The 14,816-nt window shown below is 43.4% G+C and overlaps 2 long non-coding RNA genes across 2 annotated transcripts; both read right to left on the bottom strand.

The window, feature by feature from the left end:
• Window positions 1-493: 493 nt before the first annotated feature.
• LOC139023687 (uncharacterized) lies at window positions 494-1,309 on the bottom strand. Its single transcript, XR_011474832.1, has 3 exons — window positions 1,147-1,309; window positions 605-1,065; window positions 494-527 (listed from the first exon to the last, which is right to left on the bottom strand). It is a non-coding gene; the product is annotated as an uncharacterized lncRNA (long non-coding RNA).
• Window positions 1,310-1,323: 14 nt separating this feature from the next.
• LOC139023686 (uncharacterized) lies at window positions 1,324-2,338 on the bottom strand. Its single transcript, XR_011474831.1, has 3 exons — window positions 1,944-2,338; window positions 1,565-1,635; window positions 1,324-1,476 (listed from the first exon to the last, which is right to left on the bottom strand). It is a non-coding gene; the product is annotated as an uncharacterized lncRNA (long non-coding RNA).
• Window positions 2,339-14,816: the final 12,478 nt, after the last annotated feature.

The raw sequence follows: 14,816 nt of genomic DNA, 5'->3' as shown, positions 1-14,816 counted from the left end.
CTCCACTAGCAAAAAAGCGGCAAGGCCACAAAAACCATTTGCTCCACATCTCAGTGCATGGCTCCGTGCAGTGCGGTGGCTTAATCCTGGGACCCAGTAGTCTCATTAGATACCTGATGCCCATCTGCAAAAACCTATATCTTTCATATAGATGTCATCAGGAAGGCCAGTGGGTCCAAACCGGTCCTGAAGACCCTTTTCTCGCCTGAAGGCTCTCCCTCAGCACAGTGCTTCTTCATCCACACATCTCGCACGAATGGGCATGCCATTGTCAGAGCAGAAAGGAACACACAAATTTTGGGCCTTCATAATAGGCTAGTGGCACACACCTGGTGCTGGGGGGTGGCGCAAAAGAGGGCGATGCCTTATAACGATGATTTGGTTGTACTGATTGCTGGGAAAAATAAAAAACCTTAGAAAGATGCCACCGTCTTGTGTGGCTCACAATAAGAGCTCATATGTCATGGCTCACTTGACTTTACGAGAATATACCAATTTTTATTTTGAGCTGTGTCATCTTCTTAGAGCTGGGGAGGAAAGAAAAATAATGATTAATACATTTGTGTTACATTTAGCATACGTGTACATTGAAGGCATATCTCACCTCCCTCTCAAGTTTTTTTTATTTCAAGGTCCAGTTTCCTAATTGTCCTCTTTTTTATTTCGGACTCAGTGCAAGATTTTCCATCTTTTTTCTTCTTGTACTGAATGTCTATGTCTGCCAGTTCTATTTGGCGCCGGAGGTGGTTGCCATACAACTTTCTGATAGCTTGTGAGCTCTGTGAACACAATACAATTAGCGGCAGCTGGAATTTGGCAGGATGTGGTGTCCTTTTTATTAATACGCCTATGTTGCCAGGCTGGTTTTCCCACTGTATAGCATCTGGGTCCTGTAAAAGAAATTAGATTTTTTGATTTTGATGAGGACTCCTCACCATTGTAGAGTAAATAGTACTTTCACAGTCTTAACATGATACCTCATGCCTTCTGGAATCCAGAAGAGATGGTCTCCTCCTCATCATCGTCTCCATCATGTGCTGTTGCTGCTGCACTGGGGCCTTCACCCTATCACATTTAATCGGATTCATATTGAAGCTATAGACAAGACATGCCAGGCCTACAGTATGCCTTTGATGGAGTACTCACTGGATCAGCATCGTCTGGTGCTTGTGCTGGTGGCTTCAACAGGAACACAGTGCTGCCAGACACTGCAAGGCAATAGGTAAACCAAAGTCAGACAGTCCAAATTGATTCAATATGAATGTGGTTGTATCCCATGTAGAGATGGAAGGACATACCTTGAATGAAGCGGGTGGCCATCTTGGGAGGAACCTATGCTCGTCTCTTTCCCCCCAGGGATCCCCTCTAAGACGGGCCTGCCTTTATTTAGCTCCAAGGCCATGTCCTCTGCTGGGGTAAGGTCAGCCTTTGGTGACCCACCACCCGTGCCTTGTCTGTGGGTATTCTTTTTCACTGCTAAAACAGTACAGACAATGTGTGAGCAGGCACCTTCTGGGTACAATATATGCTTGTGCTTTGTTAAAATATTAGTCAGGGACCATACCATTCTGCAGAATGTTCTTGTATTTGATTTTGACCTGCTGCCATGTCCGTTTTGGCCCGTTCATGTTTAATCTAACACCACACACACACACACCACACACACACACACACACACACATTTAATGGAGTCAACTGCAAAAAATTACTTGGTATTTTTGTTTTGTTTTCAGTAAAAATATCAAAAAATGTATCATAGCTTTATACAGTGTGATGGAGTTATCTTTACACAATTTCACTCATATCTGCAGTGCATTTCAATTAAAAATTTAACCGTTTCATAATTACAGTACAACTGCATTTTTGGAGATGTGAATTAAATATTTGAATTGTAATTGTGATGTTTCAGCGGAGCGGTGAGTGTGTAATGTTGCACTACTTACGCATTCAGGCGGTCTGCAATACTTTGCCACGCTTTTTCTCTTTGCTTTATCACTGTGGTCGGTGGTTGCAGTTTACTTTCTTCTTAATTATATCTTTTACCTCCTCGTATGCCTCCATGAGGATTTGTGCTTCCGACGGGGAAAAGTACGCGGCTCTAGTTGCCATGGTAAATCAGTTAATCTGTGATCTGTGGCGGGGTCTATTTGAGTGAGCCGTGAGCGCGCACCTATCCAGGATTGGTTTCACCTGGCTTAATGAATCCGTGTCTGCTCATCCTGGCTTGGTCTTTGTGCAACCAATTAAGCCTGGACGCACATGTTTTGGCTTCATTGAGCTCAGCTGAGTCATTTATCCCGGATGTCTTAATTCTACTTTTGTGCAACAGGCCCCAGATCTACATGTCAGGAGGGACGTTGCTATAGTGTGGACTGTGCACAACAACACAGAGTGGTGGCTAGCCACAGCTAGTGTCTGTCGCTCCCAGGAAAAACAATGACTTCAGCTGCAAAGTCACTTTGGCTCAGCGAATCAGGAATCAGGTAACAGGATCAGGCTACATTAGGTGACTTCAAGCGAGCTGGCAGGCGGCCAGGTGAGCAGGACGCACAAATGGACATTGATTTTTCAATAAGGAGCCATGGAGCTGTCAGCCGACCAGGCTATGGTGATATCTTCCCTCTCAGGGATCGGCTTCTTCTGCCTGACGGCCTGACTGGCACTGCCGACAACAGACCATACCCAAACCCACTCCTTCACCCCCATTCCCTATGGTCTCCTACCCTTACGAGGGCTCTCACTTGTAGGGTTATCAATTATGCTAAAAGGAATGAAAAACAAGGCTATTTTTATTTAAGCACAATATCAGGTACTGGCCATCGGGAACACAATAAAAATGTGCTAATACTTACTGAGAAGTCCTATCCAATGAGAGGGCACTTTTCAATACTGCGGTCATCTTACCCAAAGAAAGAATGGTCAAATCTTACAGTGAAATAAAATTGTAATCTGTCTATCAAAAGGTGGGACCGCTGTCTGTTGTCTGTCTAGGTAGGGTGGGGCATCTAAGAACCCCCTTATTTGAGTCATGGTAAAACAATTGTTTTATACCACAGACACTGTTCTAAGTGTTCCATTTCCCAAGAAGCACTTGTTCTCCATTTTGGTTTCTAATTTCACACTCCACCTCAGTACTCTCCATCAGTCACCTCTGGAAGCATGTCATGTCCCTCTTTCTGCTATAGGCATTATATCAAGTTTGACACCAAATAGCTAATAATGACTAAATGTGGCAGCAGAGTGCAACCGAGCAACTAGCCTCCCCGATGTTAGTTGGAACACATCTATTTTTCTAATACATTCAACTATTTTACACTTGGTTGAAGTGTTCACGTTAAATGTCCTGTAGTTTATACACTGAAACCTTATATGAACAGAGCATTATAAATCATACTCTCTGTCAGATGTCTCCAGGTAAGGCAGTCTCTCGTTTAGGAAATGAGCCGTCCTGTGTCAACAGTCTAATGTTCGTAAAAAACTCCAGCTCGCATTAGATATCAGGCTGTAAAAGAATCACCTGAAGTCTTTTGGAACTCCTCTCCCTCCTTATATCAATCAAGTGCAAAGCTTAGTTCTCACACCGGCCGGATTTTAATTTCTCTCTAAGCTTTATTGAATTTGATTTGCCAAGATAAAGCTTGAGCTATTAATCGTTTTTTTTCCCCACTCCTCACTCATCCCTTCAAAGAAACTCAATGAAATGGGCAGAAACGTCTCTGTGCTATGCATTTCTGAGGAGGGAATGAAAAGGTATTTTTTGATGACAGAAGTTTGTGTTCTATTCAAATGTATACTGCCAATATTGAGCAGTGAATAAAACTCGAGCGGACATTTGAAACATGGACAAAACCATGACAGTAATCACTTTCACAGTTTGCAATGTAACCCCAAGCTATATAACACAGCCCTACTCAGCCTAGACTAGTGCTCTAGCTCTAACTTACACATAATTCATCCAGAATCGGTGAGATTGAAAAAGTGGATCCTTGATATTCTGTCAAATTATATTTCAAGATTAACCCAATACTCCACTTCTTGCAGACTACGTCATCTCAGAGTGTGATCTCACTCGTTCCTATATATTTACTGTATAGAACAAAAAACGCTTCCCATTTTAATTAAGGAAAAGTGCACTGGGTTCATGTCTATGGGAACTCTGCTTGCTCCACTCTTTAATCGTTTTTCTTAGCATCTTGGACGAGCATGCCCGTTCCACATCTGTCAACATCAATTACCCCGGGATTAACCCTGCCTCTACACAACGACTTCCTCCACTCCCCGATACACACAAACACATACACACACGCTTATATAATTGGTCATAATTCTCCAGTGCTGTCTCTACATGGCCAGGGGTCAGTCGGGACTGCCACACAAGTTGCCGTTGGAAGTGCAGCAAGGACCGAGCCCGCTGGATCGCACCGCTCGCCTCTCTCTTATTACCCGCACATTTCTCAAACAAATTTTCCCAAACTAGATTGTCTAGATTCCTGCAGCAATTAAAGCATTTCTCCCATTCCCCGCTCCTTTCTTCTCTGTCCCTTTGGCATCAGAGGCAACCATGTTGGTCAAGTCGTCTCGGTGTTCCTGGGCCAAAGCTGACACGAACAATTTGCGGAGGAAACTGTGATTTGACAAACAAAAGGAACAGAGGATTACTGCTCGGAGGACGTCTGGGGTTTGAGGAGCAGTGAGAACCTCACAGGGCGTGCCATTGTTTCCCAACCACAGAGAGTTTTTGGCAGCCACCAGCCCTTTTCTATTCCTAAACTCGAGGAGTCGGCCTGCTCTGGCTAAAGCCTCATAAAAGAGACATACAGAGGTTGCAGTGAAAATAAGAAGCGCTCGTGGGCTTAGGGGCTGTTGGCGTTTCGCTGGAATGTAAAACCCTTTTCTGGAGGTGAAAGGGCGAGGGGGAGGGAAGGGAGAGGAGTTCTGCCATATGCTAAGGATGCTCTTCACGAAAGTTATGAGTCACTTAGACTTGAACGTACATGACAAAAACAATGTCTAACAACATCAAATACCAGATTGCTGATAGGGTGATTGGTTGCAGCAATAGTCTGGTTTATTTTAACAGTAGTGTAATATTTGGAAGCCTTGGTTTTGTCCGTTTTTCTTCTCCATTGGTTTCATGTGCATCAGTAGTAAAATTGTCAATACAGAAATATTGAGAATGATATAAAGGCACTCTTTCTACAATTCAGCACGTGTGTGGGTGCGTGCGCACGTGCGTGCGTGTCTGTGTATGTGTGTTTTCACCGTGACCCTCTGCCCTTCCAAGTTGATTGAGGCGAGTGATAGTAATATTTGAACCTGGTGTTTCAGAAGAAGGCTGCTCCACGTTGCCCTCGGGCCCATCTGGTGAGACAGTAACGACAGACTTTATCAACCATAGACCCTACCTCTTTCCCTAACGACAAGGATGTGATGGAGAGAGATGGAGGCAGCCAGGGCTAATGCAAACGGTCGACGTCGGACTATCTTTAATATCGTTAACTGCTTGTCCATTTCCATCCCAGGCAAGGAGGAGAGAGGGGGAGAGTGACAGAGGAGAGGACAGGAGAAGACAAATTTGGCTGCCATTTTTCAGAGTAAAGCAACGTCAGTTTCATGTCTCCTGCTAGACTGCATATACAGTATAGGTCGAAATGAACGTTGGGTACTTAACTATTATCTTTTCATTACAATATCCTGTCTTATAACTTCATAAACAATTCCAAAATGATGTATTATTATTTATAGAGCCAGGTGTTAGGGTGTGTATGGGCGTACCAGTACAATAATATTAAATAACCTGGTAATAAACCGCTGAGGGTTTTGACGATGTGCAGGTTGGAAACTCCAAAATATTCCCACCTCATTCAGGTCAATAAAGTTCATCATAAAAGGCTATTTATTTTGGGGTTCCTGTGTTTGGATTACGTGTCTGTTTCTCGTGGGAAAGGTTTACTCTCGAAAAACACAAACTGCTCTCGACTTAACACTTGAATGCAAATCGTCCTAATGATGTTGTGCTGTTTTTTTACATTTTAAATGGACCTTTCGAGGGCATTGAAACATACTAATATCACCTTTGAAAAGGATGGAGACGAGTTGATCACCCATGCTCTGGAGTGGATCCTCTGAGACGCCCGTGTAAGTGGACGCCGGGAGAGAGGTTGTGTGTAATTAGGGAGAAATAAATTCAGCAGCAGAGCTCGCTGTGCTTGACGTAACAGAACGCTCATCAGTTCGACGGCCGCAAACGGCAATATGAAAAACATCTGTTTCAACATCTCGCACTTCCCAAACAGCAATGTGCTTAAGTGGATTGTGGCACCCTGACCTTGATGGTGTTTTGTGTTTATTTGGCTTCTGGACTCAGTTTAAATGGACAGCTCCTCTGCAGGAATATTACCGTGGGGTCTCGCTAACGCTATGCTATGACTGCTAACTATGGCTATAGTCATGGTCAGTCATCGTTATTCCCCTTCTATTCTGTCTGGGTGAGGGCTTGCTGTGTTCTTTCTCCTGTACTCTGGCACTGTGTCAGACACCAGACTGACATACAGTATATATTGTATATCGGTGCGAAAAACACTCCTTCAACGTTTTTTACACAGCAGAGCCTTTCGCTAGTGTACAATAGCCTTTTCACACCATACCATGCCTATTAGTATTGGATCATTTATTTTGTACGTTGTCGTTAAAAGCACAGTTCCAGCAAATATGGTGGATGAATAACCAGAACTGCTCAGTACAGCTTGGTTTGGCTTGACTTGGTTCTGGCTCGGTAGTGTGAAAAGCCCTTAACACTGACCTGTTGAGAAATGAAACAGGAAGGGTGAGTCTGGGATCGGCTGTGCAGTTTCCTGTATGAGTCTGATTGACAGGCGGTTGAGCACGCTCGCCCCCCAGACGCCACGTCCAATTCAATCAGTGTTCAAAAGCTGTAGGACGAGACGTGAATACCTAAGACTGGCTGATCACATCTACTGTATAAGAGGCTTATGGTAAACAACCCCTTCCGCCAAGTTCCCGACTTTGCTACTGTATAAGTGGATCCATCGATAACACTTTGGTGTCATCCTGCCTACCTCCACTGGATTCTCCTCATGCACGTCTTTTAGACAAGCAGAAAAGGAGGACATTCACTTCAGCAAAGTTTATTTGAGAGACAGTACCCAAGAGTTGGCCTACACATCCCTATTTCTTTGAAAACCATATTCAATTGAATAAATGAGACATTATGAAGACACCGTATTTAGATTATTCTTCAGTAACGTCCCTCAATATCAACTAAAGTAGGTTTCCTAGGCTGTATCCAAATACGAGTCTTTGTGAACTCACAGTATGGGTTACGTGAGGATATATTCCAACTGGCACACTGTTAGCTGTGCTGTACGTCAGACCTCTTAGCCTAATGAGAGATGGTAGACGTAGAGGGGAAGCAGGAGTAATGCCCAAGGGGATTGTCATACTTTCTTAAACACTGTTGAGACGGTTGCGTCCTATTCTCCATTTTCACATGCTGTTTCTCTGGGCTTCTGGGCCCAATGAACCGTCTGTACAGAATCTTGGTTCGGGCAGGAGGAGTCACCAGGAAAGTAAAATATTATTGCAGCGAAATCCAATATGTGGGCACGACTATGACAGTTAATAACTTGGCCCCCGCACTCCCCTTCACTCTGCCTGCACCACCCACAGAGAGACGGCCATGAGCAGCCTTACAGCTCCCAGCCTCTGACTGACTGAATGACCTCACACCTTACAGGATACACAAGGGTTCTTCTCGGTCGGGGCCCAAAAATTCACCCCATAACTCTCAAACAATGTTCTGTTAATTTTTCTGCCCCACTCTTTTACAATCCAAACAGCACATAGTTACAGTTGCAATATTTTCAGTACAGGGTGCTCAGTTGTCTGAAAAATGCTGTTCTAGGTGTGTCCAGATTAGTTTATGCCGCGGCCGCCGGCGCCTGCATTGTTCCCTCTTTGTTATTTTAGAATTTAAAAACCCATGAAGGATGGTTTTCTCTGGCCACTGGGCAAGGGTCGTGTGAGCTTGTCTCCAGAGGCATCCACACCACGCCGCCCCTCTTACGGTCATCTGTCTGGCAGGCCTCCGGCTTCCTGGAGAGGCTCTAACTCTCAGGCCACATGAAGATATACCCATCGCCAACGATGTGTCATCGCACTCTGACAGCCGTAATTACAATGTCCGCCTGTTTCAAAACGCAGCCTTACGGGAATGCTGGGGCCCCATTACTGCTCCATCCCGTGCGCTAGGGGCCCATGGGACCATAAAACGCTCATCTGTAACCAGCAATAAAAACAGCAGCAGAGAAAAAAACAACAAAAAACTTGGCTCTGTTACAACGTGGTATTTATTGCAATAATAATCATACCCCCTTTTTGCTTTTATTGCATGTAAGCTTGATTGATTCATTGCCTTGGAAGGAGCACATGGGAATATATTTGTCAGAGTGTTTCGTGACCCTGGCAGCACTGTTTCCAGGGACCATGAACAGCCATGCAATGTCTGTCTGTGTCCATGTATCTGGGATGAGAACCATAGGAGGTGAGACAGTTAGCCATATTACTGATGAAGGGGTCTACTCTTCAGAATACCAAGCAGTCCTATAGTATTTACTCTTGTTTTTAAAGTCACCATTGGCCTCATGGTGAAATCCCTGAGCGGTTTCCTTCCTTTCCGGCAACTTAGTTAGGAAGGACGCCTGTATCTTTGTAGTGACTGGGTGTACTGATACACCATCCAAAGTGTAATTAATAACTTCACCGTGCTCAAAGAGATATTAAATGTCTGCTTTTTTCTACCAATATGTGCCCTTCTGTGAGAATCTGTGTTTGAAATTCACAGCTCGACTGAGGGACCTTACAGATAATTGTATGTGTAGGGTAGAGAAATGAGGTAGTCATGAAAAAATCATGTTAAACTCTATTATTGAACACAAAGTGAGGCCATGCAACGTGAATTGTTATGCAAAGGTTTACTCGTGAAAGGTTTACTCGTGAACTTATTTAGGCTTGCCATAATAAAGGGGTTGAATATTTATAGACTCAAGACATTTCAGCCTTTCATTTCTAAATCATTTGAAAAAACAAAAAAAAAAACATGATTTCACTTTGACTTAATGGGGTATTGTGGGTAGGCCAGTGACAAAAAAATATAAATGTGGAATAAGTCAAGGGGTATGAATACTTTCTGAATCCACTGAAACTGGGTCCAACCATATGGTAGCTATGGCTAGCTAGCAATTGAACTGGATTGTTAGAAAGGTTTTATAAATACTTTATTGTGACTTTATTGCCACCAACGAATATACATTGACTGTACAAAACATTAGGAACACCTTCCTAATATTGAGTTGCACCCCTTTTTCCCCTTAGAACAGCCTTAATTCGTTGGATGTCATAAGGTGAATGCACCAATTTGTAAGTCGCTCTGGATAAGAGCGTCTGCTAAATGACTTAAATGTAAATGTTGGGGCATGAACTCTACAATGTGTCAAGCCTTCCACAGGGATGCTTGCCCATGTTGACTCCAATGCTTCCCACAGTTGTGTCAAGTTGGCTGGATGTACTTTGGGTGGTGAACATGTCTTGATACACACGGGAAACTGTTGAGCATGAAAAATCCAGCAGCGTTGCAGTTCTTGACACTTTCAAACCAGTGCGCCTGGCACTTACTACCATACCCCTTCTAAGGAACTTAAATCTTTTGTCTTGTCCATTCACTCTCTGAATGGCACACATGCACAATCCATAAAAATCATTATTTAACCTGTCGCCTCCCCTTAATCTACAAGGGTTGAAGTGGATTTAATAAGTTACATCAATATGGGATCATATCTTTCACCTGGATTCACCTGGTCAGTCTAGGGAATGGAAAGAGCAGGTGTTCCTAGTGTTTAGTGTATAGCAGTAGTTTCAAAATTCCAACTCTTCTTTGGAGCGCCACCTATACAAAATATTTGATTGGTTGTAAGTGTCAACTTTTCTCCCCTTTTTTGAGAATTTGGTTCTCCAAATGTACCAAACTGAGATGTGAGTAAACCTGGAACCGAGGTTACGTTAAAAGTAACACAATATGGACTTTAGGAAGACACAATATATTTCCCTTTATCTAAAATCCTGTCTCTCTTATATTAGTCAAGTAGAGTGTTTTACATTATTTTGAACATTAGTCTTTCTCTGTCTTTAATGTCTATTAAACCCATCATATAAGAACCAAATTAGGCCCACATGACCATTTCCATGACTATTTGTCAAAATAATATTGATCCTGTTAATTAAACGACTGAGGCTAAAGATGGACAAAGCCCAGGATCAGAGAGGGTCTCAAAATAATCACTCAGCGATCAGCTCATCCCCAACCTGTCTTTGGCAACTTCACGTGACTTTATGGATATGAGGGCACGGCTCAATGAAAAGGCCAAGTGTTTGGATTTAAACACGAAGCCAACACATAATAAATCCTCACCACTAACAACAGCCAATGTGACGAAGAAACCCTTACAAAATCTATTAATCTATTCTTAACCACCCCAGCCAGACATACTTTTTCTATTTTCAATCCTGGGCCTGGAGAGCCTTATCTGATGAGTGACTTGGTCAATATCCTTCTGATTAGATGAAAACTCAGACAGCCCCTCCAGTAAGCATGGAGTCTCTGTGCGCTCAGTCCATTCATACCTCCATGGGAGCGACAGAGAGAGAGAGGCTCTGCTGCAGTGGAGATGGCGTGGAGTGGTGTGTAGCGTGCATTGAACCCTCAGAGTGGAATTGTTTAACGGGCGGAAGGATGACCATCAGCCTGATGGCCAACATAGATGGCCGACAGGATACACAGCTAAATGGGGAAGGGCACCCAGTGTCAGATGACGCACAAGATGCTATTCCAAGTGATGGAAATAACCCAGAGATTTCCCCTAAGAAGACAATATTCAAGGTTGACTTCCTGTTGTCATTTGTTTTCACTGAAAGGCATGGATGTTCACAGATGGATTATGGTGAACCGACGCATAGACGTGTCAGTGTTCAGAAGCTAAACGTTTCTGTCATCAAGCCAAGTAACTAACCAATATTGTGCCTCGTCTCACATCAGTTCTACGTCATTTATGAGGAATAGCCTCAAAGTTAGAGTCATTGGTCTGAATCATCACTCAAAGTGGATTTACCCGACAATTCTCTTTGACAACAATGAACATAAACAAAGGAAACAGGCCAGTGGAGTTATAGCAAGTACAGAGACATGCACGTTAACGCGCACTGTAGCATATATCATGCATTTATATCAATGGGAGATTTGCACACAGAAATAAGCTTCTTTCTAATGTTAGCCTTTTACCCTGAATAATTACACATTTCTACTCTCCATCTCTTTTTACATCTCCTCTTAAACCTATGTAACCTGAGTTTTAATACTGACATCCTGACTTAGCAACATAATTGAGATAAAACCTACATGGTTATCATTATGACATTGTTATTGCACTGCTATTATTCTGTTAGACAGTAGACAGACAGATAATTGGATTCATGGCAGTCATTCAATTCAGTGGCGAAAGAACTCAAGCCTGTTTAGCAATATCATATTGCTAGCCATACAGTATATCAATATAATATTGCTAGCTGTACAGTATATCCATATTTACGTTGCCTTCATAATACATCTCCATCATACACTGTGAAATCAGAAATGATTGTGTTTCTCGCTGAATACCACATGAAAACCATTTGACCCTGGGTGTTCTTCGGTTCATGTCGGGATATGTGAAAACATCCCAGCGACTGAGGAGTTGATGCTTTGATCACCTCACTGGTTCAAGCAGACTTGAATCAATTAAAGAACCACGGTAGACATCCAAGATCTCCGGAGAAGCACTGAATAGAATTGCTTCTGCTCGCTCTGCTCGGTACGTCCAAATCAAGGGTTTGGGCCTCTCTCTTCAGTTTTGGAGGCCATGAGAGAAGGCCTAGGCAGAAAAACAGGTCAATACCGACTGTTAAAAGCCCATGATTGGATGTTCTGTGGCCTGACCGTTTAGAAGACTGCATACAATAACAGTTTACTGGGTTCATAAACCCCTGGTGGATGTAAGAATGGCCCCTCCATAAATCCTAAAGTGTTAAAGGCGAGGCAGTAAAGCCGAAGCTAAAGGAAAACAGAGAATGTATGGAGAAGCTGAACTCTCCACTCTCAGCCGGAACAGTTCACAGTTTGTTATGTGATCTTAAGATGACGGTGGGAACCATGAGTGCTAAGCGATCATCACTTAGAACAAATGTGTCTATGGAGACAGCCAGTGTCAGTTTACAAGTATGCCCGGGCCGGTGTGAATATGATTGTTTGATTGGTGTTGCATTGCATGGTAATGACTCATTTGATGTTACATCAACACTGTTAACCAGGCTAACTGGCAGTATTAGGATGGATAAAGGATCACTGTATCGTTATACTGGCTGTTGGAATGGATTCACCGGTCCATGCATCACTTGATTTGATTTGGACCAGTGGTCTCTCACGAAGGACAATATTATGGAAAACCCAATACACTCTCCATGAACCGTCTAAGTTACAGTTCAAAGTAGATGTTCAGAGATCATTTTTTTGTCATATTTATGAAATATGACTCAATGCAGTATTCTGGATGGATACACAGCCATTTCCACTCTTTTTCCTTTTATTCCCTTTAAAGAAAACAGGTCATTCGGTTTGACCTAGTTCATTGTCACTGTCTCATGTTGTGAGGGGGCTCTCCGTCCTCTTTTTTTTATGTAACACCTGCTAATCTCTCTTCCTCCTTCCTTCCCTCTAGGTAGAAGTAACAGAAGTTAACACGCACATGTGAAATCTAGCCTCATAGTGGTTGTTTGAGGCCATCCTCTCAGGAGTTGTGAACCAAAATGGGAGGCCCCGCCGGAACCAATATATAACCCGGCGTGAGTCATCCTGCTCTGGACCCGGAGGATCTGGTGTCCCCTCTGTGCGGCTGGTTCAGACGGGCCTCCGTGCGAGGCGCAAGCGTACACCCTCTCTGATCGAGTTCAGATGTTCCACTCGCCAGGGATGGGGAGACGAGGAGCATCAATCACCAACCCGGATGTCCCGGTTTCATGTTCTTCTGAACTACTGGCCCTCTCGGATCTGTTTGGGTTTGCTGGAAGACACTGGCAAAACATGACAATGAATACAATACCGCAACGAATCATCGGGTCTAAATGGTTCATGTATGTGTGTGCATGCATCTGTATGTGAGTGTGTTTTTATGAATACTGAACAAAAATATAAACGCAACATGCAAAAAAAATTCATATAAAGTTCATATAAAGAAATCAGTCAATTGAAATACATTCCTTAGACCCTAATAGACTAGGAATACAGATATGCATCTGTTGGTCACAGATACCTTTAAAAAAAGGTAGGGGCGTGGATCAGAAAACCAGCCAGTATCTGGTGTGACCACAATTTGCCCCATGCAGTAGCGTTGCGTGGGTAAAACCACCGGGGAAGCCAATCCAGGAAAAAATGCATTATTAAAACCTATGTGTTGTTATAATTGCGTTGTTTGCTCTATAACCTGCTAGTTCATATGGCTGGACACTGTGATATACAGGCCTAAGGCCGAGAAAATAAGAAGACACAGTGGCAGAATAAGTTCAACCACGTATTTGTTTCATTACAAAACCGCAGAGCAACATCTGTCCGCAAGTCCACAAAACATATTGCATGTAACAAGCAAGGTAATGTTTCTGACATTTTCGGACTACTATATAACTATTGATTTAGAACCACAGAGTTACTGCAAGGCACAAAGAAAACATGAGCTGCCAGGCCTCCCGAGTGGCGCAGTGGTCTAAGGCACTGCATTGCAGTAATAGCTATGCCATTAGAGATTCTAGGTTTGAGTTCAGGCTCTGAGGCAGCCGGGAGACCCATGGGGCGGCGCACAATTGGCCCAGCGTTGTCCGGGTTAGGGAAGGGTTTGGCAGGCAGGGATGTCCTTGTACCATCGCGCACCTGTGGCTGGCCAGGTGCAGTGCACACTGACATGGTTGCCAGGTGCACAGTGTTTCCTCTGACTGCGGCTGGCTTCTGGGTTAAGTGGGCATTGTGTCAAGAAGCAGGTTTGGTTGTGTTTTAGAGGACGCACAGCTCTCGACCTTCGACTCTCCCGAGTCCATATGGGAGTTGCAACGATGAGACAAGACTGTAACTACCAATTGGGGAGAAAACGAGGTATATAAAAAAAATGATAATAAAAAATTGAAAACATGAGCCGCCTACACTATTCCAGCACCATTTCAACTTCAACTTTTCAACATCAACTAATCACCACTTAGACTAATACAGTGACAACTGAAAGATACCAAAAACGATTTACTCCAATCAACGTAAGCTAAATATGATGTGGCTGTCCATGGTACTGATTTCTGTGTGTATGTGTGTGTGTGAGAGAAACGCAAATGCCATCTTCCTCTCTTTCATGTTGCCAAAACGGTCTATGACTCTGTCATACAGTACACACTTTAATATTTGTTGTCCTTGAATACCTGGCTAAAATACTTGCTCGCTAGCCTAACTTCCTTTCACTGGCAATGATGTGCCTGGCCAGTTGGTTAACATTAGCATACTACATCTAGCTACATGTTGAACTTACATCCTCTCAAGCCAGGAACACAATGTATGAATTTATGGTTGGATCAGAATCGCCGTTATAATCATTGGCCGGTACGGAGAATTACTGTAAGTAAAACCACAAGTCCAAATCGTCATGTCCATCCATGGCTAATTTAAGAAAGGGACAATT

Source organism: Salvelinus sp. IW2-2015, linkage group LG35 (assembly GCF_002910315.2).
Source record: "Salvelinus sp. IW2-2015 linkage group LG35, ASM291031v2, whole genome shotgun sequence".
Taxonomy (NCBI): domain Eukaryota; kingdom Metazoa; phylum Chordata; class Actinopteri; order Salmoniformes; family Salmonidae; genus Salvelinus; species Salvelinus sp. IW2-2015.
The sequence above is the reverse complement of the archived record's forward strand: the minus strand, read 5'-3'. Positions and strand labels throughout refer to the sequence as shown.